We start from the raw sequence: 27,193 nt of genomic DNA on the forward strand, positions 1-27,193 counted from the left end.
GGGCTTCCCTCTCTACATGTTTCCAAATTCCCTCTTCTTAGAAGGACACTAGACATGTTGGATTAGGGCCCAGCTTAATGACCTCATTTTATTTTATCACCTCTTTTAGTGGTCTTATCTTCAAATATAGTCATCTTTCAGATAATGGGAGTTGTAACTTGAATTTTGGAAGGACTCAGTTTATTCTATTGGATGACAGCAGTGAGGATGTTGGGAATGTCATTCAAGCCATCTCCAGATGCAACTATGTGAATGCAACATTTCAGGACAGTCATGATAGAGGCCTTCGCAGTCTAGAGTGTTTGAACTAGGAAGCAACTTAACAAAGATCCAGTCTCTCTATAAAGGAGAGTGTATTTTTAGGGGAGCTTTTTCTTAGTTATTTCATGGTTTCATGAGCTCACAGTTTCTTATTGGTTTTCAAAGAGGACCTTGGTCACAAGGGAAGAAATTATGTTGCAGGCTTGGCCACCAAACACTACCAACCCACCAGCTCTTTTTATGTGGGGTGTTGATCTACTCTCAGTGAATGGATATATCATAAAGCTTGGTGGAATTTAGGGGTTTCTCTGTCTTACAGCACAAGGTGAAAAGGTTATAAAGCGCTTTACACTCTAGGTATGCTCATATTGAACGTGTTCACAATGCCATGAGAATGACAAATGGGAACAGAGAGAAAACGCATGCAAGTGTTCCAGGTGATGAGCCCAGCTGAGATGGCAGCCAATAGCCAACACTAATCTTGAAACAAGGATAAGCAACGATTTTATGATTTCATTGTCTAAAGTCAAGCTGGCCCCAGCCTCCTCACTGTCTCTTTTGAATTCACATAGGGGAAAGGTACATTGTCTCCACCAAAGTTGGTCCAGAAAACATGTAAGGAAGAAATATATGTATGTCACAATGACGGAAGACACATAGTTTTCAGGTGAATTGGCACGTGGTTGGGTACTTGGAAGCGAGTTCCTGCTAGGGGAGAGAGAACGTAATGAAGAGAGGCTGTGAAAGACAAAGCAGTTGGGACAATCATGTCTGGAAAAGAGACCATTTCTGATTTCTAGACTGTCCAGATCGCATGTTGTGGCAAAGTAAGTAATGTCTTGAAGAGAGGACAAATTCAGGACTGCATCCAGAGAACATCTGAAGATGAAGCCAAGGGGAGACAAAGAAAATCATTATAAAACTTCAGAGTGATTTAAGGTTGTACTAATTGACCCTCCAGTTACCATTAGTTCTATTCTTAATAACAGTGTAGTTGTGACATATGTTTATTGAGAGAAAATGTATTCCTAGATCTATTTATTTGAAAGGCAGAGAGAGGGTGTATGAGAGAGACTTAACTTCCTTCTACTGGTTCACTTCGCAAGTTACTGCAATGACCAGGAAGGAGCAAGGCCTAAAGCAGAGGACCGGAATTCCCTCAAGGTCTCCCAGGTGAATTGCAGCTGCCCCCAGACTTGCGCTATATCAAGTTGTTGGATTTTGGACCTGGTCTATCCAGGACCTGAATTGTTCATAGGAGATGCCAGTGCCATAGGTGGTAGTTTAACTTGCATGGCCTGCATGCATGCTGCATGGCCTGAGGGGGAAAAGTTTCACGGCAGTATGAATTTGTGTGATTTTATTATTAATACCGTAGGTCAGCAATTTCAGGTCATCTTAGATTCTCTGTCTTCCCCATATGCACTGTTACTTAGTCATTAGTTTAATCAAACTTGCAAAACTAGCAGAACGAATGTCGTTGTTCTCTATTTTCTCCAATAAGTCTGGGTTTCTTAAGGTTGACTTGAAATGTATCTAACCAATGCCTAATTAGTTGACTTTAGGGAGAGTCTATACTAGACTAGATAGCAGCTTTGCTGTCTGTCACTTCTCAAAGCACCCTAACATAAGCAGAATCATATTAATCAACAGTTGGGTAATATAAGTGAAAGTTACATACATCTGTCAATACCACATTAATCCTAAAAGGTGGAATTGGAATTTTAATCTAATCTTTTTTATGTGAAGTTAAGCAAATTGAATTTTCATTTCCATTCTGACAGCTTTCATGTAAGTAACACACACACACACACACAAATACAAAACAGATGAAGAAATGTGGTTTCTGATCTCACTCCTTTTAAACAGTGGGACATTATAGTTTTATTATTTCCCATTAAGTCTTCCTACGATATCATCTGTTTTTACATAAATTATACAAATAACTTTTAGATTTACTTATTTGCATTTAAAATTAACAAGGAAAAAGTTGAGTCATTAATTCTGTTTTACTTTTTTTTTTCCCGTAGGATTTAATATATTTTTAATTAACATGCAACAATTGTACATATTTATAGGGCAGCTTATGATATTTTAAGACATTTATTCGTTGCACTGATCAAATCAGTCACTAACGTCCCCTTCTCTTTATCCTGCTTTGTATCTGTAATTTTCCAAATCCTCACAAATATTTCTCCCAATAACGTATGCTAGAGTCTTGGGAGCTACAGTGACCACACTGCTATGTGGAACCTTAGATGTTGTTCATTTTGTCTGCTTGTGTTTGGTGCCTGTTACTCACACTCTCTATCTTCACCCCAGAAATTTCAGCCTCTGGCATTCACTATTCTAAATTTAGATTAATTTGTGTTTAGCCTTAACATATAAGAAAGAATATCTGACATTTGTCATTATTTGCTGGGGTTATAGCACATAGCACAGTGGCCTGGAGTTATTGTAACTCAGTGAATAAACTGTACAGGGACATTAATATAAATATTTCTTAATTTTTTAAATAGTTCTCTTCTTCATGAAAACTGGTATTATAGGATGTTAACTATATGAACACTCAACTATATCATTGTTATTATAAACAGATCCTTATCTGAACATCAGTGCATTTGTGTAAATATATCACCCAACGTATCATATAGAGATCGTCTTGCATTCTTCTTGGTTCGGGATCATGTTCAAAGTCTGTGGTGTTGATGTGGTGAACACAACAAGCGGGACACATCCAGTTTTCCTTCATCTGCTCTGTCACTCTCGATTCTCCCACTCATTCTTCCAACAAACTGTACTAAACTGCAATTTGAGACATTGTGCTGAAGTTTGGTGGATATTCTGGATAAACAGGCAACTGAAAGGTAAAATAAACTATCAGGGCAGTGTTGATGAAGGGTAGCGTTATGATAAAGCTGTGGGGATGGCACGGTAATTGGGGAACCAGATAGTGTTTGTGAAGAAGGGAGTTCAGCCCAAACTGTAGGTAATTTGGCGATTAATTGATCACTTAATTGATGTTCTTGAAGTGGCTTGATACATGGTTTTGGCTAAAACAAACTTTTTTAAGAAAAAGGTTGTTGTATCTGTATCATAAAAAACCTGTACACTAAGATAAAAATGAATACCCCTATGAAAACACAATAGATATTTTATATCTAATGGATTGACTTGCTTATTTACATATTGGGTGGGGCTAATTTAAATGTTGATGCACTTAAGTTTTATAACATGTAACATTTGGCACATATTATCATTTTTAAATTATGAGTCAAGATAAATAAAAATAGAAAGGCACTGTCAATTATGTCCCACTCTTACATCAATTGCATATTCCTCCTTTTATGATTGCCATAAATTTGACTTTATTTTAGATGATAATATTACTGGAGAACATTTTTATAATTGCACTATTCCTTTATGACAGTAGTACCATTCAGCTTCTATAGTTCTACACCATGTTGATATGTCATGATTTCTATATGCTCTGTATTAGAGAATTTCTCTAATGTATGCATTTTCTATTTAACTTATTCCCAAACATGAATGTAGCTATTCTTCACATTTTGGTATCTAGAAAATGAGAGTTAGGAACACTTAAGTTGGAGATCAACAAGAAAATAGGAAGCAACTCAGAAAATAATCTAATCCATTTGCAAAAATATTTAAAGCAATAAAACAAACTTAAAATTGTTGATTTATTATTCAATTATTCACATTCCATTTTAATCTATAATGTATAGAAGGTATATCATTCAGGCATCAGTGGCATAAACAGAAAGCTTTTTAATTCATGGTATTACATTGAAATCACACTAAAATATGAATAGAATAATATAAGAACTTATCAAAATAATCCCTGAAAGTTTGTATTATCAAAAAAACTATACATTAAGAAAAAGTTTTTTTAGAAAAATAACTTTACTTTTTAATTCTGATTTTCCTCAAGCTCTTTGTAATTTGCCTGGGTATTATAACATACGTGTCTGTAAATACATTATTCTAAAATATGTGCAATGCAATATAACAAAAAAATAAAATATAATACAAAGTATTTTCTGTAGCAAGGTGTTAAATCAGTGTGCATATGATATGAAATAAAGATAATACAAAATATGTAGAAGCATTCTAAAGAATAGAAACTGGGCAGCTATATGTATATATGAAATGTATAAATAATGTAATACCATGTTTCATAGAACATGACATATGGTATTGTATTATATGCTTTTCAATAAGCTAACATTGCTGCTTGTGCTTAGGTACGCTCCTGGAACCCAGGCCACTTCATTCCAAGCTAGGCTCCAGGACTCCTTCATGAGGATACAACCATTGATCACCACATGGCAGATCATCTTATCTGATGCTTACAAGGTGCTGTCAACTGCACTGTGATCTTGAACCTGGTTGCGAAGCAGCCACCGTTAGGCAGGAGCTTCTGGAACAAGAATAATCTGATAAAACAGACATTAGGCCTAGCATCACATCTCAGGGGGCCTGGATTCCAGGTCCATGGCAGACAATCGGGCTGCTGAGGCCTCCCAGATAATTCTGAGTTAAATCTGAGTGGGAGAGTTTGCAACACCTATCCCACAGGGCGCTATAAACATTAATTAACTCCCATAACAACCCTGGGAAATGTGGGCTGTATTATATCTGTTTGGAAGATAAAGAACTTGGGACTTGTAATCAAGCCACACTGAGCTAGATGCTGAAGGGTTTCCCACAAACAAGGAGATAAAGTCTTAGTTTTTTAATGTTAATAAACATGGTCCTATGTTTGGCAGTAACATTTATTTGTAATATTTTTGCTCAGTAAATATCAGTTTAGTCTTTCTTATATTCAAGCCCACCTACATTCTGCCCCATTCCTCACAGAAATTCTTCTAAGCACATTCTGTATGTTTACATTCAGAGGTTTTTACCACCCAGTTGGATCTGTAGTCTTCCTTCCATCCTTCTTTTATGTGTTTAAGAACATCTGGTGTTTGATTTTTCAGTTTCCCACCTATTCTTTTCATGTCATCTATTTTCACACTGATTTACATACTTCGGGAAGACTTCTGAACAAAATTTCTCATCTTTAAGCAATCCTGCCCCTTTCTGTTTTCTTGTAGAGAGTTTTCCCATACTAACGTTGCCTTGTCCAACACCCTTTTGGCCAATCTTTCCAAGCATTGTTTCTTTTATCATGTCTATGAAAAAAATGGTGTATTTCCTCTTATACTCTTCTTCCATTTTTCCACATGTTTAATGATACAATCTTTAGTTTATATTTTATGTTCATCCTAATAATTCTTTTAACACATGTTCCTTCTCCAGTAACCTACAACTAGTTTTGAAGATTGTTTCCACTCAGATAAGTTAGTGTCTCAAAGAGTGTATCTGCCATATATCACATCCTTCGAGTATCTTTATTAGTCTACTTAACATTTTAGACAATTTCTATTATTTAAATTCTAATCTTCCAATTGTTCGAGTCCTCTTGAGGTCGTATTTTTCTGATAACATGTGGACTAGTAAGTTTACATTCATTTCTCCTTTTTTCCTCGTATGTCTTTTTCTCTGCTCTATTTGCAGCTCCAATTTTTCTTGCACCTCTAAATGCCATCCTAGTTAAATGATCCAGCACGCTACTCTTCCCATTTGAATTTAGTGCATCTGTACGAAAATGAAGCACCCATGCTTGAAAGTGAGATTCAATTGTGTTCTCCAGCCCCAGTAAATGTCAATTTAGCTTTTGTTATATTTAAATCGCCATGCCCATATTTAGATCCCCATACGAGCAAACTTCTCTGTTTCCTTAGAAAGTTATCCCAAGTACATTCCACTTTAAATATTTTGCTTATATCAAGAGAACAAATTTTATGGATTTCAAATATACTTTTTGAGACCGTAATGATACTTTTTAACCTACTTTGCCTTTCTTTTCTTTCTTTTAAAGTTTCACAATGACATGCATCCAGCTTTCTTTACAATCGTGAAGATAATCCTTTGCCAATTAAAGAAATCAGCAAAAAGTAAGGAAAAAGTCCCTAGTGGCTGCAGAAAATGCTATAAACAATAATCAGATTCCAAACACCATTTTCACTCAAATGCATTACACTTTTTACTCTGCAAATTGATTCTCACAAACTAGGGAAAACATAATCATTTTGTCACGTTTTGGACTGCCTAATGTCACAAAGCACTGCAGTTTCCAGTTGTGTCTATTTTATTGTAAAGGACAAGATTACATCTTTTCACAGCTCATTAGTATTGTATCATATAGACACAAAAATGATTTCTTTATCTGATCACCTGTAGGTGTAACTATGTTAACAATTTGAGTTGAATAGTTATAAACATGGGTTGCAGGAACAGTTTCATATACTGATTTAATTCCTTTCAAGTAAATGCCCACAAATGAAATGGCATTTTAAGATTTCTGAGGAATCTGTATACTGTGTAAATGCAACTGCCACACTTACATTGAGAACTATTGCAATCTGAGTTAATAGTTTGTCTTAAATTGCATAAAGTAGGCTAGAACTGCACATTGTATTCTAGAAGTAGCAATTTAGGAGGTAAGCTTATAGCTACAGTTGAAGGAAATATACAAATGGCACACCTTTACCTTCACTTGAGGCTATCTGCATTTTTTGAGGTCTTATTTGGTCAATCGGTGGAATAGTTCTAAATTTCCTGAGTCATTTGCTTGAGGTGTCATTTGTTTGAGATTCCTGGTGGCATCAAGTCCTCACACAGAAATACATGACAGACACTAATGTCTCTTGTCTCAGTTCACTTGTAGACAGAAGAAATTTTGCACACTGTTTAAGCATCTGGAGACATCCATCCATCTTATGGTAAGAGGATGTGATTGTCCCTGCTGACACCTGCTGCAGGGTTTCTTATGATTCCATTTCCATTTTCTGTCTTTTGATAACTTCAGCTCAGCCTATCATTACTTGTCCACAGACCATGCACAAAGCAACATCCCAATATCAGGGAATCGGTTCATCTGAGATGCTGAAATTGCATGTCTTCTTCGTTTCTGCATCTCTGTTTCTTATGTACAACCTGGGGAGTCCTCCTTCTAGGACCCAGTGATGTTCAAATTGTCAGATCTTTTCACAATGATTCTTTTTTCATATGTGAAACCCCTCCAATAACTAGAGGTCTGATTTTCTGGATATCAAATCTAAGATTTTTCTTAAATACTCTTATTTTGTTACATTTGAGCTCTTTAGGATGTTCTTTCCAAAATGTGGTGGTAGAGACAAAACACATTATAAACAAGCCAAACAATTGATATTTGATTGCATTGGGGTTCATTCTGTTATTTCGCATATCTCCCTTGGATTCACCGAAGCACATATGCATTTAATACCTGGTGGACATGCTGTCATCAGAGATGAGATGAAGGACATCTTCCAGTGCTTATTCTCCATGGTCACAGTAATCAGTGTCCAGAGCTCTTATGAGTTTGGACTGAAGCAAATTTTCATGCCTAGGTGAGTTAGCAGTGACTCAGGCAAGTCCTGGATGTTAGTATCTGCACTTGGTTTGAAATAGTCCAACACCTAGAATCTCTCACAGGTATTCAACCTGGTGGTTAGAGCTGCTGACTCATCTCTGGTCCCAACTCCAGCTGTTGCAAGCCAGCTGCATGATCTGGAGTTGCTTACTTAACATTCTGCACTCATATTTTCACCGGGAGAAATTCATGATTCTTCAAGTTGGGAATTGTGGCAATTCCATAAGTGAGACCTGTAATTCAGAAGCTGGCACACCTTGAATACTTATGGAATGTTAATAATAATGTGGAAACACTGGACCTGAACATGTGTTTAAAACACAGGTTCTGAACAACAGTGTGTAACAAAGATTTTTTGAAAAATGTTTGCAGTGACACCACTTCGGTAATAGATGACAATTTTAAAGCTCACCTGAACTTTTTGCATGTGAATGACAATAATGCACTTTCTATTGGTTGATGATAATAAAATTAGCAGTTTTTATAGCAACAATGGAAGAGAAGTCAACATTTAGATAATTGGATCAGATGTGTTGCTTCATAAAATTAACATTTGTCTTATTGTTTTAGCAGTAATGGAAATTTATGTTTCAATTTGATAATTGAATCAGGTTCATTGCTTCATAGCCAGCTACAAGGACTTATTAACTGTTGAGGCAGTAGGCTGTGTAGGCAATTTCATTGGATATAAGTGGATCTGTGTGGGGAGCAGTGCAGTTTGGTCAGATGGCATGGGTGTGTGATGAGCACTGCTCCTTGGTTAGCAAGGCTATGAAGAGTTTCTGGCTGCATGGCAAGGCTGGGCAGAATGTCTCTGGTCACCTCATTGCTGCCTCACCCCATTGTATGGAACTCAAAGACTTCTCTGATATCTTATAGAATTCTCCTGAGGGTGTTGTTGTTGTTTTTCTGCAAATGTGAAGTGATTCCTTTAACTGGAATGACACCTCAAATTGATCAATCACATTATGATAAAAACACCATTAGTAACATAAGGCTATGACACACAGCTAAAAGTATACAATAGTACAATTGAGCCCACAATGTTTCCAAACATCTTGTTATGTGCCCACTTTTGTCCTGAAGTTTGCCCTAATATAAGTAATGTTTTCCTTAAGAAATGGCTTGATAATATCTTGGAACAGATGGCAATCATGGAGGTACAAAGAGTTTGTTTATCATGCACCTCGAACTGTTACAACACATGATATGATGCATTTTAGTTTCTCACCACCACAGAAAGCAAAGGTATATGGGGCTTCTCCTAAAGGCAAACAAATGTGAACACCCTCAAAATGGCTTAAAATCTCAATCTTATATTGGCACTTACATTTAGGGGGAAAAAAACAGTTCATAAAGATAAAGGGAAGTTTCTTGTAAAAGCCCTCTGTTTGTAGATTGGCTGAATTTCCTTGATCCCTTTCATTGCCCTTTAACAAAAGAGCAAAAAAAAAAAAAAAACAATTGAATCAGTGCTAGGTGAAGGTGACGGTAATTAATGCATGATTTGATTATAAGATTTAGTAAAGAATCTGTGTTATATGCTTTTATAAAATCCTTTCATTTATGATCTTTTAATTCTGTACTCTTAATATTTCAAGCAATATTAGTTGGTGTTTAGTAAAACTTGATTTTGAGTATAGGTAAACCACTTGTCACTATGTAACCACATGAGCTGTCAACTGTGGAGTTCCTGGCTTCAGCCAGGTGACTGCAGGTTTCAATGAGTAATGGTTTGTTGAAAATATTTTCCTTAGGATTGTTTTTTGTATTCTCTTAACCATGAAGTAAAAATGAAACAATTGGATATTGTGCAAAAGCTTGTGATGATTTGTGTATAAATAGAGAAGGCAACTTTTCTGAGTTGTCCATTATGAGTATCATGTCATAGTGGTCCTTGTCTTATGTCTTCTTCCTATTGTCTCGCTGATCCATGCATCCTTTGCAAGCTCTCAGTCAGCTGGAGCTGGTCTCCAGCAGATCTCCACACGTGGTTTTCTTCCTCAGATGGAAATTTGGGAGGATCAGTATCAGAGACTCTGAAATGCATTATTGTTCTTTGTCAATAGACGTGAGGGCTTTTCTCTGTAGATGGTTTTTGATTGCGAGGATCTTGGATTATTTATTAATTTATTAATCTCTATACAAATTAAAGAGTGTTAATATTAGAGCTTTTGATTTATAAAATACATATTGGAATATAACTGTTCATTATCTGAATGGTGTTTTAATTATAGAATTATGCATTATCATATTATGGTAAAATATTACAGAAATCCAGAAAAATAAATGAGATCAGTGAGATCAGCTTAACCATTAGAAATCATGCTTATTAAAATATTTGGTGTTTTACATTTTGTGTACCACTTTGTATTTTAAGTTTACACCTTCTGATATTATCATTTCCATCCTATCCCTAGAAGTAATAGAGGAGGCAGGTTCCATGAGAGATTTCCGCACTACAAGTGTCAAGTTCCAGCTTATGGTGTCAGGGCCTTGTAAAACACAGAGAATTAAGATGGCAAAGTAGGGTGAGGACACATTCAAACATGTTGAGAAGCATTAATCACAGTGAGGCAGAGAAGACACAGTCCAGGAAATAGGAGAGGACAGATAGATGGCAGAGGGGCACCTGGAGAATGATGGGTACAGGAAAGCAGTGAAGGCAATGGTGTGGTGTTGCAGTGACCAAATATCCAAATACCATTCAGTGGTGTTCTGAACTGCACCAGTGGCTGGAACTCCACCAGCAACCAGGTGGGAAGGGGAGTTCACCAGAAACTGAAGAGGTGAACTCAGACAAAGGACCTACCATCCTACTGGCTTGTTTGATTTGACCAGGAGCAGTGATAGAGCAGCAGATCTCTTACAGGCAGTGTGGGAACAAGGTGGATTTCACAGCCCAAACCTCAGTAAAGCTAAATCAGGTACCATTTTTGTAGTGAGGCAAAGGTTATGAGATTGTGTATTCACTAAGCTGAGAGCAAACTCATTTTGGGCTCAGTGAATTGCAACAACATGCTATTGGATGTTAGAATTGCATCCTATAGGTTCCACTCAAAACAGGTCCAGGTAGGTCCCTGACATAATGGCCAGAAGATCAAGAACTCCACAAGTGGCATGTTGGGCACCATTTTGTTCAGTGTGGCAAAGACTGCAGGGACAACAGTGAGCTACACATGCATTGAACAGGGAGCGAACTTACTGAACCCAGTGCATTACACTGCTCCCTCATTGAAAATAATATCAACTTTAGCATCTTACATCTCAAAATAGGATCAGGTGACCCTCAGACCTAATAGCCAGTAGGTTCTGGAAAGATCAGTTTCCAGTTTCCCTCTATTGCTGTTAGGAAAGATATGTGGTATGATTTATATTAATCTTTGCTGGGACTGACATTATGGCCTGTCTTTGGGAAAGTCCATTCACCTATGAAGAGTAACTTATTCTGCATGTGTGGAGTGGAATAGTCTGTAGATGCAATTAGACCCATTTGGTCCAGAGTGTGCACTAGCTTTGTTATTTCATTACTGACACGTTTGTCTATTTGATTTTTCCACTGATGAAAGTGGGATGCTGAAATCTCCCAGTGTTATTGCACTGAAGTCTATGGATCCCTTTAGATTCATTTGCAATTATTTTAAATATTGGCGTGCCTTCACATTGGGTGCTGATGTATTTACTGCATTAGGTAGTTTTGGTGAATTAATCTTTTAATCATCACATAATGTCCTTCTCGTCTCTCTTTTTTTCCAGTTTTTGTGTTAAATTCGATTTTGTCTGGTATCAGATAGCCTCACCTGCTCCATTTTGCTTATCATTGGCATGAAATATCTTTTACGTCCTTTTTTTTGTTTCTAGAATTTTATAGTTCCAATAAATACTTTAACTGATCATTTTCTATAACTTCAGTCATGAAATGTCTTTCTTGTAGGCATCATATAGATGGGTTATGTATTTCTTATCCATCCTGCCAATATGTAACATAATTTAAGAATTTGGGTAATTTATGTTGATGGTAATTATCAATAAGTAACTTTTGGCTGTGACATTTTTTCTATAAAAACTCCAATTGTTTGATGTATAGTTCCTTTGTAACTGTGTAGGAGAGTTTCTGCCATTGCATTCTTTCCAGAGTTTGAGTATTGTTCTCTGTTAACTGTGTGACTCTCTCATAGATGAAAACATGAAAATACAACATCCTTCCACAACAAAAATTCTAACTAAATTGCTGTAAAAGAAACACAGTCATGATAATGTATGAGAAACCCAGAGCCTGGATCACATCACATGGGGAGAAGTTGGAAGCACTTCCACTAAGTTTTGAAACCAGGCAAGAATGCAGACTTCCAGCATTGCTATTCAATCAGCTGTGGAAGTCCTAGTGCCATGAGCAAGAGTGGGATGAAATTTGGAAAAATGAAGTCAAATTATCCCTGTTTGAAGATGGCATCATCTTATAAATAGAGAAAATAAAAATGTCATTTTAGAGACTGCTGCAATTCATAGGAGAGTGTAATAAAGTTTCAGGATACAAAATAGATACCCAAAACTCAGCAGCCTTTGTCTACATACGTAAGGCTATTTGGAAAAGAACTTTTAAGATGAATGTCATTCATAGTAGTCACAAAAATAATAATAAAAGACCTCAGAATAAATGTAACCAAGCAAGTGAAAACTCTGTGGGGAAAATTATAAGGGCCTGGTATAGTGGCTCAGGGGCTAAATCCTTGCTTTTTATGTGCCAGGATCCAACATGAGCACCCTGGATGCTGCACTTTCCATGTATCTCCCTGCTTGCAGCCTGGGAGAGTAGTAGAGGATGGGTCAAGGCTTGGGACCTGGTGCCTCTGTGGGAGACCTGAAAGAAGCTCCTGGCTCCCAGCTTTGGATCAGCTCATTCCCGCCACTGCAGTCACTTGGGGAGTGAACCAGTGTCAGGAGCCATGTACTGTAGCCACACTGAAGCCATTTTGAATATAGAACTATGGGCCAGTGGAAAATCCCCGGCTGGCTAGATGCTTGGGAAAGAAGTTATGAAATTAATCACACGCTTAGCTTCAATTGTTTCTAGCAACTGTTTCAGAATGCGATTTATGCTGTACCTGCCGACATCTTGTTACTGATTACCTATGCTATTGTTGATACACTGGTTACTATTGTTAATATGGTGGCTGCTCAAGAACAATCGGTCTGGAGACCATGGCTTGCGTCCCAGTTTCTCCTTTCCTCCCTGAGCCTTAGTTACTGAAGAATATAAAAACCCCCAATTAAAATCAATAAACTGACAGCTTGATCAGACATCCTGTCTTGCTGTCCATTCTTTGTGTCTCTTGTCCCTCATTCTCTCCTAGGTGGTTGCGACCCCCATTGACTGTCCTGCTGGACAGGACAAACCAGTGGATAAAAGTTTTCTCTCTTTCTCTGTTTCTCTCTGAAAATCTGCCTTTCCAATAAAAAAAGGATTTGAAAAAAAAATTACATAGTATTAAGGATAAAAGAAGACACAAAAATGTAATGATCAATTCTCATGGAGTGGAAGAATTAATATAATGAAAGTTCGATGCAATTCAAAGAAAATTGCAAATTCAGTGAAGACCAAACTCAAATAGCAATGCTCACTTTGAAAAAAAAAAAAGTGATACTAAAATTTGTGTCAAAAAACAGGCGAACCAAATCAATTTTAAATAATAAAAACAAAAGCAGAAACATCACAATAGCAAGTATTGGCAGACACTACAGGGCAGCAACGACGATAACAGTCTGGAACTGACGCTAGCTAGACCTATGGAGCAATGTTACAGAATGAAAAGACCCAGAAAGCAATCTGTATCTATAGCGAACGGATCTTCAGAAGATGTACTAAAATCCCTGGAGAAATGACAGTGGTTAAGAAATGGTGCTGGGATGATAGGATCTGTATATTACATCCTATCTAATGTGCAGAAGTATGGAGCAGGACCAGAACCTTACAGCTCCCAGTGAACAGAAGTTCTAAATCCGCAGCTTGATATCATCAAATTACTAGAGAATAACATTAGAAAAACTCTGCAAGACATTGGCGCATGCACAGCTTCATGAAAGGACCACAGCAGCACAGTCAACAAAACGAGAAATGGACACACAGGCTTACTTCACACTCAGAAGCTTCTACAGGGTGAAGAAAACAAAGAACTTGGGACAGCAACTAGCATTACACGAGAAATGGGAGAAAATATTTTTAAATCATGCAAGGAATAAAGGATTAATATACAGGATCTACATAGGGTTTAAGAAAATAAAGTAGCAAACAAACCACTTGAAATGGGTATAGTTTCTTTATCTTCAAAAGATGAAATTTAAATCGTCAACAGATGCATAAAAAAATGCTCAAAATCACTAAAAACCAGAGAAATGCAAATTAAAACCACCTTGAGTTACATTAGTTATAGAAACGTTGTTGAGAGTGCAAGGGAATGGAGCCTTAAACTATTGTTTTTTAAAAATAATTAATTAATTAATGTTATTACTATATGATACAGCATTATAGGCTCTGGGATTTTCCTTCTTCCCAAAGCCTGCCCCCTGCACACCAACTGGTTTCCGCCAATTCATAACAATAGTATAATCCTTCATAATCAGTCATAAATCCAACATTCTGCTATTTAAGTGTATCCTGACATTGTAAGCATGGACAATCGCAGACAGTCCAGCATCCTATTGTCAATATATGTTTAACAGCTTCATTGGGAGCCCATCTTTGATGTGGAAGTAGAGATGCATACTGCATTATATCTTCTCATGTAGATGTGAAAGTCTTTATTGCACAGTTACTATAGATCCCCTTAAGTGACAAACCTTGAAACAAAGTCAGTAACAGGGAGAAAAATAGAAAATTAACAATATGAAGTTAACTAACCTTCTAGTCCATTGTTTTTTTTTTTAAATATTTATTTTTATTGCAAAGTCAGATATAGAGAGGAGGAGAGACAAAGAGGAAGATCTTTCGTCCAGTGATTCACTCCCCAAGTGACCACAATGGCAGGTGCTGCACCGATCCGAAGTCAGGAACTTCCTCCAGGTCTCCCATGTGGGTGCAGGGTCCCAAGGCACTGGGCTGTCGTTGACTGCTTTCCCAGGCCACATGCAGTGAGCTGGATGGAAAATGAAGCCGGAGGGATTAGAACTGGCACCCATATGGTATTCTGGTTCTTGCAAAGAGACAAAGAGAGGACATTAGCCACTAGGTTACTGTGCCAGTCCATGTTTTTTGTTGTGTGTGTGTGTGTGTGTGTGTGTGTGTGTGTGTGTGTTTTAAATTTCTGGTACCTAATGCCCAGAGTACCAAATTTCAACATTAATGAGCAAAATCAAAATGTTCGAATTTGATTATGGTTTTCAGTTCTGGTATAGGTTCTTGTGAAATAGTGTATTTCTTTTTTACTGCTTACTACTTGTTGAATTGTCTATCTAGTGAAGGCTTAAGTCTCTGATTATGAGATAAATTGATAATGTGCTATTGTAAGGCAAGAAGGAAGACGTAAGAAGTGAAAAACAAAAATGGGTGACGGCTCGGTGCGAGGGTGGTGGAGCAGGAAATATCACAGTGCTTCTAAATCTCATCCTATGAAATTCATCAAATGTAGCTATTCTGCATTAATAAAATAATTTTTGAAATGGATCTGTAATGCCTAAAACAAGTCTGCAACATAGCCTGGACTCAGTTTGAGGACACATGTGATGCACTTGGTACATGCGTGTCTGAACTCTGTAGTGGAGAAGGGGGGAATCAGGGAACAGCAATCCCACATGGGAAGGCTCCTCCCGAGGAAGGGCCAGCTGGGTGACCTCTGCACAAAGGCCAGGCGGATGCCTTGTCCACTTGCATGGTTGGCTGCGGCTCCGTAAACCCACAGAAACAAACTTTGTGTGTGTGTCTTTATGAGCGTTTTCCTTGCACATGTCATATATAAAGAGAAGGGAAACCCCCCACTTGCAAGGGATTCGTCAAGCTGGAGCCGGGACGTGTGAACTCAGTACAGATGTCCCGTGCTGGTCAAAGTAACCAAAGTACTACAGTCATCACCTGTTCCCCCGAGAGTTCACACGGCCAGGCATCCACACAGAGACTGTACAGGGAGTCTCCTTCTAGACTTCCACATGCAAACCACATCTCAAAAGTGGCCTTTCGAAATACTGTGCAGAATGGCTGACAGGTCACAAACTTCCTGAAACTCACCTTTCTGTAAGTATTTATAAGGAAATATGCCACCATATAAAAACCAGGCCTCTCTCTGAGTGTTAGAATTAAGGCCGTTTATAAATGATATCTGTAATTAGCAATGTTCCATAGGAGCTGGTACCAATGTCATGTTATCCCAGTGAGTGAAAGCAGCAAAAAGAAAGCAATATTGACTCTGATTTACTCAAAGACCAAACTTCCAGGCCTTCAACTTCCTGAGTGATGCTGTTACTACTTACTAGCACTAATACAAGAAAGCAAACACCAAGGCATGGCAGCAAAGAGCTAACTTACGGCAGGTAGCAACCCGAGTAATTTGGTGTGAAACCAAGAATCATTTGGTATGAAACAGCATGTTTGCTCAAAGTCACTATTAAGCTCAGGAGGTGAACCACCTGGCTTGTGTCAAAGTGGCAGGTTGGCAACGGTTCTTAATGAAAGGGTCATCTACATGCACCTAAGGTAGAAAAAGTAATGTGTCATGCATCATTTATTAAAGTTCACATGTAGAAAATGGCAATATTATTTTCTAAGCATCACATTTCATCTGTGAATAGTAAAAACAAAAGCAGAATTATTAATCTGGAAGAGACTTTCCAAAGCTATTTAAGTCATTGTGTGATCTTCAGAAGAACCACACAAAGCATTCCGTAGTACCAGATTCCTCCAATGTCCTTCTCTCAAGGCTCCCTAAAGAACTGGCACCAGTGTAAAGAGGAACCAAGAAATATACAGAAAGAATGCTGTTTATTTAGTACAAAAGATGCATCCAGTATTTCAATATGAACTTAAGGGAATTAAAGATGAGCAAAGTATAGCCAATCTTTAAAGAGCTCACAATCAGTGGCAGCCCAGTCTTCCTGTGCTCTACTTCATCCATATGCTTGTCAACATAGTCACACCATAGCAACCACAAGTGCAGTCCAACCTCAATATGACTTGAAAGCATCTGAAACAACCATGTGTTTCTTGGAGAGTTAGCAAGTCATATAGCCACTGATACATATGGAAGCACACATATTACATATGGTAACAGTTTATACATGTTTGATATGAGAATGGATATGCTGTTTTTATTCCAAAATACCCAAATATATCTTTGTGGGAAAGAAAAATGTGATGTGACTAATGTAGCTGATTTAAAATACAGGCTGCACTCAAGAAATTCACCGTGCTTGTCTCAAGGTGTTCCCCAACCCTCCAGCTCCCAGCTCAACCTGCATGTCTCCCAGGCCAGCTGGTCAGACATTTCTGACAATTGTAGTATTTGGCTGCACTTTAAATTATATCTCTTGGGTTAAGTTTTGGAGACTCTTTGGAATGCATGTCTTTCCCTTTGACAACCAGAGAGGAGAAAATTTTAAAATTTACCCTCGAACATGGGTGTGTAAATGTTGCATCAAGTGTATGGTTGACGAAGCACAGATTGAAAGTGCTGCTCACACTAGGGTTGGGCACAAATGCAATGCATGAGAAGTTTATGAAGTGGTTTGACTGGAACTTCAAACTTCAGGACTGTGGTAGGTCTGACTGCATAGAGAAAGATACAATGGTTATGATTTATTAATGAGCTACAGCACAGTATCATGGGACAGAAGTTGGGTCCCTCATAAGCCATAGAGATTTGAGTTACTTAGAAATGAGTGAGTGTCAGTATTCCGCAATGGAAAACTTGATGAAACAGCCCTAATTCTGTATGGTGTCAAGTGTTAAATTGCACATTTTGCTGAGCAATAATTCATCTTCTGAATTAATTTAATGGATGATAGCATAGAAACTCAAAATCTGTGCTTTCATAAGCTTTTCGAGGTGGCTAATACGGATACGAATGACCATAATGGAACTCTGCTGAGATGCCATCTTGAGACCATCATGCCCACCTATGCCCTCCATGCTGTGGAGACTGGCTTCTGAGGAAGAGCAGCTTTGATTTTAGCATATCCCCTAGGTGTAGGGAACCTCACGCACACGTTCAGAACTTGCAAGTGGTCAGTTCACAGAAGGTGGATATGACCAAGGGTATTTGTTACATTTTGGCATAAGTCTCCCAGAACATTTCAGTTTTAATCTCCCCAAAAACAGTTGCAGCTGTTAATCATTCTCAAAGTCATTGTCAGTGTTTTTGCCTTTTCATGTCATCTTGCAACGGAAGCTCATCACTTTACATCATCCCACCAGAGCGTTTGCTCATTGAGTTTGAGTTCAACAAATAAATAGTAAGACAATTACATATAACAGTTTTCATTTTATTTTTTATCAGAAAGCATAAGTTCTACTTTCAGTGTCATGGAGAATTTTTTTTTTAAAGCTTTATTTATTTATTGGAAAGTCAGATATACAGAGAGGAGGAGAGACAGAGAGGAATTATCTTCTGTCCTATGATTCACTCCCCAAGTGAGCGCAATGGCCGGTGCTATGCCGATCCGAAGCCAGGATCCAGGAACTCCTTCCAGGTATCCCACACAGGTGCAGGGTCCCAAAGGTTTGAGCCGTCCTCAACTGCTTTCCCAGGCCACAGCAGGGAGCTGGATGGGAAGTGGAGCTGCCGGGATTAGAACTGGCGCCCATATGGGATCCCGGGGCATTTAAGGGGAGGACTTTAGCCGCTAGGCCATGCTGCCGGGCCCAGAATGTTTTGTTTTAACAGTAAATACAAATAAAAATCAGCTCTCCATGAGATTGACATCAGCTGTGATCAATAAAAAAGTTGCAGTGTTTTCTGGAAATGGGTTTTAATTAGGACTTGTTATGTATTTGTTTGTACATCACATTATATTGAATAGATAAAACCTTATCATGTTGCCTCACAAAAAAATAACAATTTTGCATCCCTGTGGCAGTCTGACAGTTATCAGACGATTTCCAGCATGAGTTTCAGTGACAATTATAGCATAATCCAATTTGTGCTTTCAACAGTTTATGGCAGCACTGAGGTGGCCGCAGCACTTGTGAATGGCTCCTACTGTGAAGCGCTGTTTCTAAAATATATTCGTCGGAGATATCAACTTTGTGTATTTTCCCAAATCAGGTCAGACTACTAAAGAATACATTATGTTCCCCCCAATGTTAGCTGTGAAAGCGATTGCCTGATGCTAGTTTCCAATGCCAACGACAGAACACCAAGTTCATTGACACATCATCGTCGACAGGTACTTACCACATTGGAATATGAACATGTGATGTCATCACACTTTTGGAAGAAATAAGAAGCAGCGCAGATTGCGTTGGAATCAAATGGAACAATCCTTCCACACTCATAGTAATGGTTGGAGGCAAGACAAGGAATTTTGTAACTCACGCTCACTTTTCTTCACTATCTTACTCACCATTCACCTAAAATACAATATTTGAAAATTTATATGGGCATGATAAACAGAAAGAACACAGTAGAATCCTGTCATTCGTCTTATGTTTTAGTAAAATAGTTATTATGTTTGCTATAGATTCTACTCAAAACTCTAATACTGACATAGCCATTCTGTAGTTATGACTAGTTTTCACATGGTCAGCTGGATTCCTCTACAAAGAATTCATCCTGTTTTAAAGCCTGAAATGTGAATGTCAGCGTCAAACAACATACTTTGATTCTAAAGAGATAGGTTACATTGCATTCAAAGCTTTATTTAAGATAATTAAAGTGATAGGATATTTTGATATTCATAACTTCTTTAGTTTATAAATAAATAAATCCCTTCCATGTATGATTCACTTCTTAATAAATAAGCTTTTGAATCATAGAAATAGGCTCTGATTAATAAAGTGCTTTCAACTTGCAGAAGTTGAGGAGTGAGGCGTGCCCATTGACTTACATGAAGTTACTGGCCTGTCCACAAGCAGAAAAACATTGTTCTTTCTTGAGTTTTTCGACACTCCGTGTTTTCACAAGGAAAATTAAAGAAAACAGTAAACGCAAGTATTAATTTCAGGATCATACCAACATTTTAAAGTTAATTCTCAGAGTTCACATTTCATGGACACCTTGTTCAAACTTTGGTGATTATTATTTCATAAAAGAATTATGCCTTAATGTTATTCCAACTGCTAAATGACAGTAGAAGTGCCTTCTAGAGATATTATTTTACGGTTCTGAATTTTGCTAAGCTAAAAGCATGCAAAAACTAAAAGGATCAGCTTTTCTGGGATGTGCTGCTAACTAAACTTCTTAGCTTTAAATTCATATAAATTTCAATGATATGTTAAAGTTATAAAATACTAACAATGACAATAACAATGAAACTTAAGAATCATCAAATGAAACAATCTTTTGTTTTTGCAGGTAAAGGTAAGACACACTCATTGCCTGATGTGTTGTTTCTCTATAAGTTTCAATTTAAGTTATGAATCCAGCACTAGCCTAGGCAGTGCAGAAAATGCGGAGGTTAATGTAAAATAGGGCATGATGATTGGTAGATACATTGGTGGATAATGTAGTAAGTATGCAAATTCATACTCTATGTACCCAAAAACATAAAAGGTAATTGTGCTAATTTTTATCTACATTTAAGTGGCCTCAAGTACCCTTTGACGTAGAAACAATGCAAGTCCGTATAAAATCCGGGTGAGATGCTCTATGGAACTTGGTGCCCTTGTTTATATTTCATCCCTGAGAGGTGAAAGGCAACAATGGTGACTTTGAGTTCTTCCCTCTGGGTTACCTGGGCCAAGTGTGTAGCTTCATTATCCCTCCAGTTCTGTGTCTAAGGATAGTGAAGATAATGACATCTGTTCCACGGGTTTGCTAATTCTATTTAATTATTTAACATACATCAAATACTTCCATCAGTGGCTGGGACTTAGCAAGCGGCAGGCGTATAGCAAGCATATCCCCTCTGCTTTCCACGGTAGATCAGCCGTCCCGAGGACAGGGCAGCATTGCACTGGCATCTGAACATTGTGCAGGGAAGGCCTCTGTTTTTTGTTTTACCTTAGCTTCCTGTCCTAGCTTGCGAGTTGAGCCTTCACACCCAGATTGGGAAAACACCCTCATGTTTTCTGCTTGTAGCCTGGATTGGTTTGGAGAACACACTTGGGCCAGTTTATCTGAGCAAGATTATGGGATGTTGCTGCTCATGGTTGTAGCATGCGGGATTGGGGTATCTCTTAGGTTCCTTATCTTCTGAAGTTTGCCCAGAACTTAGGCAAATGCCCTATTTATCATTATAACTCTCTCAGAGTTTTCAATCCTGTAGGACTGCAGGTGTAGCTCTCTTTTGTGTGTGCCAACCTCCACGCTATTTTTTTAAAATCCTGACACTTGTTATCCTCTAGTCATGGGCCTTGGGAAAGAGAGGGAATGCTGCGTGTTGGCGACACCAGCACTGATTCCTCACGTAGCCTCTCTTCCACGTCCACGCTAAGCGTCCATGTCTGTGTACTGTTGGACTCATTGCCAATACTGGAGATTACCATGATTTGAATTTCCAAGTTTATTTATCCTTATTGTTTATCTTTAGAAATTGCAGTATCTGGCTTAAACAGAAAATACAAATTCATTAACTCTGTTGTCTTCTTTAAAAAGTAAGTAGCTCGGTTTCTTTTCTCTTTATTTACATGAAACTGTCTATGCATTTCTAAAAGGGAAGGCATGATAGTTGACAGCAAGATATAGTTTATTTAAGTCACTGCTTTTTATTTTGCTTTATAACTTTCTAATTACTATGTAAAGAATTGTGCTTTTTTTTTTTAAGATTCATTTTATTGGACATGCAGATGTATAGAGAGGAGGAAAGACAGAGAGGAACATCATCCGTCCACTGATTCACTCCCCAAGTGGCTGCAACAGCCCGAGCTGTGCCGATCTGAAGCCAGGAGCCAGGAACTCCTTCCAGGTCTCCCACACAGGTGTAGGGTCCCAAGGCTTTGGGCCGTCCTTGACTGCTTTCTCAGGCCACAAGCAGGGAGCTGGATGGGAAATGGGGCTTCCAGGATTAAAACCTGCGTCCATATGGGATCCCCGGCGTTCAAGGTGAAGACCTTAACTACTATGCTATAGCGCCAGAGCCCATATTGTACATTTCTAATGGAACTGAGTGTAGTACTTCAACATGTACGCACACACTCACACTCACACTGAGGGAACCCATCGGCCTGAGTTACTAACCTTTAACTTTCATGACCTGTGGTTTGTAGTTGAGCCCGTTCTCCGTGCAGTGTAAGCTGCATTGATGGGAGCTGAGCTCAATGCGCTGTACTGCACAACACTCTCATTGACTGTAGTGCTACCTGCTCTCCTTCCTCTCTCATCCCTCATTCAGCCCAGATCCATCATATTTCCTAACTACCAGGTGTGAGGAAGGGTATGTATTGATCCCTCAATGTCTGACTTATTTTACCGAACACATGATGTCCCGTTCCATCTCTCATGCTCCAAATGTCAGGGATTTTTTGCGTTGCATATTATCTGTTGTGTGCACTGCAAAACACTGAAATAATTTATTGCCCCTGAATTAATCATGCATTATGAAATGATGAAAGTGACAAAGTTTATGCCATCTGCATTTTATTATAAGAAATACTCATTCAAAATCAAATATACTCCTCTCATGCATTTGATAGGACAAAGGAGGATGCATTTTTCTCTGCTAACCTCACTTGTAATGAGGGCTTCTAGCTGCTTCTCCTGTGCACCTATCCAGCACGCACTTTATTCTTCAATACATGTGGTAGACAAGTCTCTCGTGTACCATGTTCAACTTTAGCGGATGTGCTCTGTCTGTCTCCCTTCAAAATATTGCAGTTCTCTGAAGTCCAAGAAGCTCTCTTTGGAGAGAATCTTGTAGAAAATTTTTTTTTCCTATAACTGTCATGCCCTGCCTTGTTAACTCTGCTCCCTTAAAGAAATGTAAGGGAACTTGAAAGACAAAGTTCATAGAAAATCAAACTATAAAAAACATTTTACACAAATTTTTAAAACATACAACTGTGTAAGAAATTCATGAAGACCCCTTCACTTCTGTTTCATAGTAGATTGTGGAACTGATAATGTTTCTAATTTTGGACACTGGAAACTCATCAGATGTTTGTCATATTTTACATAATTTTTCTAAGGAATGAGAATATCTGCTCGTCCTCTTCCTGCTAGTGGTCCTTTTGGCTTCATCATGCTTCCGTAGGAAAGACACGCCACGCAATGCTGAGCTCACTTGAGCTATTACCTGAGGACCAGAAAGTTCCCACAGAGCTGTTTATGTGGAGCGGAGTAGATACAAAACAGCACATTTTTTGAACATAAGGATTCTAATTCCACATTTCTGGATAGGACCTGAGAACATAAGCTTCCGATGGGATCTGCGAGTGTGCTGCTGGCTGCCGCTTCCCCAGAAGCACGCTCTGAGGACGGGTACTTGACTACAGGGTTTTGTGGCTTGTGTGGGCTTGGACTTCACTCTGAGTGAGCTGGAGAATCAAGAGAACTTTGCTGCTCATGCAGAGTGACTGTGGTCAGTTGTTGACTGAACCGAGAGGCATGGAGGATAATAAAGTAACTGGTAGGAAGACCAAATGCTCCTGAGACCGAGACCATTAGACTGGCTGGCATTCGGGATCAAGAGAAAAATGGTTTCTTGAGTGAAGGAAGAGGTTGGGAGTTACTAATGCAAGGAAGAGCACTTAGGGGTAGTCCTTCTGATGTCCTGAGTACTCGGACAGTGTCATCTATGTTTAATAAGCTGGAAACTGAGAAGAAGTTGCTTATTTGGTGAGGAAGTGGATTGATCTTTGCATAATGTGAGCCAGCTGAGTCAGTAAACTTTTGGTTATTCCAGAATATCCGTGCATAAACAAATGTGTGAATTACTGTGTATTTACAGTTCAGAGATATGCGATGATAGATTGCTTTGGTGCAAAGCAAAAGCCAAATCCACACACAAAAAACCACTACCTGGTATATACATATCCCAATCTCCAAATTTGGAGTAGGTTTTTTGTTGTTGTTGTTTGTTTATTTTCAAAGCACAATATCCTGGAGGCTGACACCCAGGAGATCCTCAAATTTAGGTGAATTTTTGCTATACGAATTCATCAGCAACTACATTTACTGCCAATTTTTTCTTTTTATTATTCTGTATGCCTCCATAAAAACTACCAGAGGTTGAGCAAAACCTTTTGGAAGGGTATACGCTTAACATATAATCAAAGAGGTTGCTAAAATTATTGTGCATTGTTGAAGATCATAGCACTAGTTATGATGTCAACCAACAGTTTTGAGGGTTATGTGGCAGGCACTGTGCTGGTCCTTTGCCTATTTTAATGCATTCTTTAAAAAAATGCCACATAAATGTTATCATAAGGTGTTGTTTCTTTCTCTGAGCACAAAATTCCAGGAAGGATCCTTGGGAATTCTGAGCAAGCGTGAGGCAAGGGAGGCCCAGTCAAGGATGTGTGTGTGAGTGCAAGACCAGTGAGAGCTTTTGCTTTGTTCTTTAGAATCTTCTGGAACATTGACTGAAGGAGACCATGCATTACACTTTGTCTATTGCTTGCACATCTGCCAGTATCTACCATCACCACCATTCTTAAAGATCCAGGCAGATTACTCTTTTCCCTTTAAATCCAAAACTCAGAAAAAGAAGACTCTAACAGATTCCCTTCGATCCATAACATGTAATGTTATATCAAGGCACTCCTGCCAGCTTTTTTGTCTTTCCAGTATTTTGCTCTAGTGTGTTTATCTGTGTGTGTACGTGGGGTAGTAGACTTTTTCTATGTAAAAGTGTTAAGTTTAATGTTTGAAAGCTTAAACAGCAGTACATAAAAATTATCATTCTGTCACTCTCTAATAATAATTTCTCTGAATTTTTACAGCGCATCATTAATTTGGCCTCTGTAGCACTTTTATCTCCTAGTGAAGAAATTACATTCAGGATGAACATTTAAAAGGTCACTGAAGTTAAAAGAGCTGCTGGTCCCCACAGGATTTAAATCATTAAGTTTGGCCCACATTTATCACGTGTATAAAGAATTTTACTGACCAGAAATAAATATATTTACAATGTGTCTAAGCAATGTCTGAGTGAAATTTTCATCTACATAACAATGACCTTTCCTACCATTTTCTTATAACTTTCTTTCGGTGTATGATGTTTATTAGTTCATTATTTGTAAAATAGTAAAACCTCAGCTAAAAAAAAAGTATGTTGTGTCTTTAATTTAAAAACTGCCTAGGGGCCCTATGGGGTATATTAAACCTGTCTCCTTGCTGTATATCTTGATGTACATTTTCCTTGAAACCAGGTGTTTTGTATATTGAACTTTTTAACACTGCAGGGAGGTAAGTATTCACAGCTGGAGTTTTATGCTTCGCACATTTTCATGTTTGAGAACAAGAAGCAGCCCCCAGCAAAGCCTCCCCCAGCATAAAGAGGGGCACAGCAAAGCGCTTCTGTGTCCGGTGGCAGGCATGGATATGATGAAGTCACAGATACGGGACCTGCATGCAAAACAGATGCCAGCGAAACCAAGACAAAAAGTTTCAAGGAATCCAAGTGCACAGGTTCTCAGATCAATCACACGAGATGAGGTTGTCACCCCTCAAAGGGGTTCAAATGCGGCATCAAAGCCACCAAAGAGAAGGGAGGATCTTTTGTTGGCCTGGCTTTTGTCTCCTTACCAACACTGGAAGCCAGCTCACATGCGCTGAATGGCCGAGTTAATCTATTTCTAGTGAACATTGTTCGACTCTGTGTAGTTAGCCCCAAATCATTAAAGAGAAATAACTAGGTTGGCATGATGAAGAAAGCATCGATCCTCCTGTGGGGAACATTTGTTTGAATGGAGTTTTTTTTCATATGTTATTGTGTGCTGGAGAGGGGAAAGGTGACTGACCTCACACTCAAAAAAAGAGAAAAAAGGCGCGTGCACACACACACACACACACAGTGGCAGTGCTTCTGAGTCTGCACAATGAACTTGGTGTTTGTACATCAAGACACGAGATGATTTTATGAAAATTAAAACCATACAGCGTTTCTAACTCATTCTCTTCTGGATTCCATTTCCCCTCCAAGGCCTTCTTAAGAAATCAGCAACAAAACGCCTCCCCCGTCATTGGGTTATTCTTCCCTGAGACATTGGTCATGGTGTTACATGGAGATTTGTGTTCTTTGGAATGTGTGGGAAGAAGCTGAGGGGGAGTATCCAGAGACAGGTTGTGGTGCCATGGAAGGCTGGCGAAGTCATTCAGTCTGGCTCTGCCGATGTTTGAGCTAGAGGCACTGTGCTGCTGCCACGTCCTAAACACTCCTGAGCCCCACTGGTTTGGAGTCGAGTTTCGTTTTAGCCTCTTCTGAAATACAATGTGATTGTGCACTGTTGCTCACTGAAGAACAGACACATCTGATAGGCAGCACAGTGGACCTGTTGCCACCCTATGCCTCAGATGATTGAAGATTCACTGCATTGTAGAAGAACACAACAACCCAGCACTGGATGCTAGGCAGTTCCACACTGTAGGTGCTACCCATTTCTATTACAAATTAGGAACAAAATGCCCCAATGGAAGTATACCACTTAGAGACTCCGCTGCATGCCACCATGGAACAGGGACAAAGTGGTTACCCACATGTGACAGGAAGGAGAGTCTACAAAGATACTTGAAAGGCATTGTAAACACATTTCTCATGACTTTCAAAGTTGGATGAAACAGCTTCTTCCAATTAAGGTGCCTCTGATAGTGTTTGGTTTTGAAGAAGCCTTTTCTTCGCCAGCCTTGAGGGACTCAGCTTGCTCTGAGAGATTACAGCCTCCTGCCGGAGAGCAGCGTATGGAGCTGAATCTGCACACACAGAGCAGGGAATTTGGCCTTCCCTGAGGTTTCTGCATGCAGACCTGCCACTAGAGATAAGGAAGCACAGCCCTCTGTGTGAAGCACCGAGAACGGGGTCAGGAAAGGGGGAAAGCATGGTACTCGAAGGGGCCGTGGAGGGTGATGAGTGAGGAATGATGGAGGAGTGGCTACCATGCAAAGCCCTGGTTCTCTGAGCTCGTAACCCAGGTGCAGTGGGGAAACTCCCTGTGCTTCTGGGTGGGAGGGAAGCTCCTGAGGCACCCACACCCCGTATTCCACCTTGCACATGGGCGTGCATGTCTGCTCACTTACGGCTGCAGCGCTTACATGAATCTGTTTCCCTTGCTCCACAAAGAATTGAACGCAGAAACAAAGACCACTGATTCTTTCATGGGTCAGAAAGTGT

This window comes from Ochotona curzoniae, unplaced genomic scaffold (genome assembly GCF_017591425.1).
Source record: "Ochotona curzoniae isolate NIBS_2020 unplaced genomic scaffold, NIBS_Ocur_1.0 contig_64, whole genome shotgun sequence".
NCBI lineage: Eukaryota > Metazoa > Chordata > Mammalia > Lagomorpha > Ochotonidae > Ochotona > Ochotona curzoniae.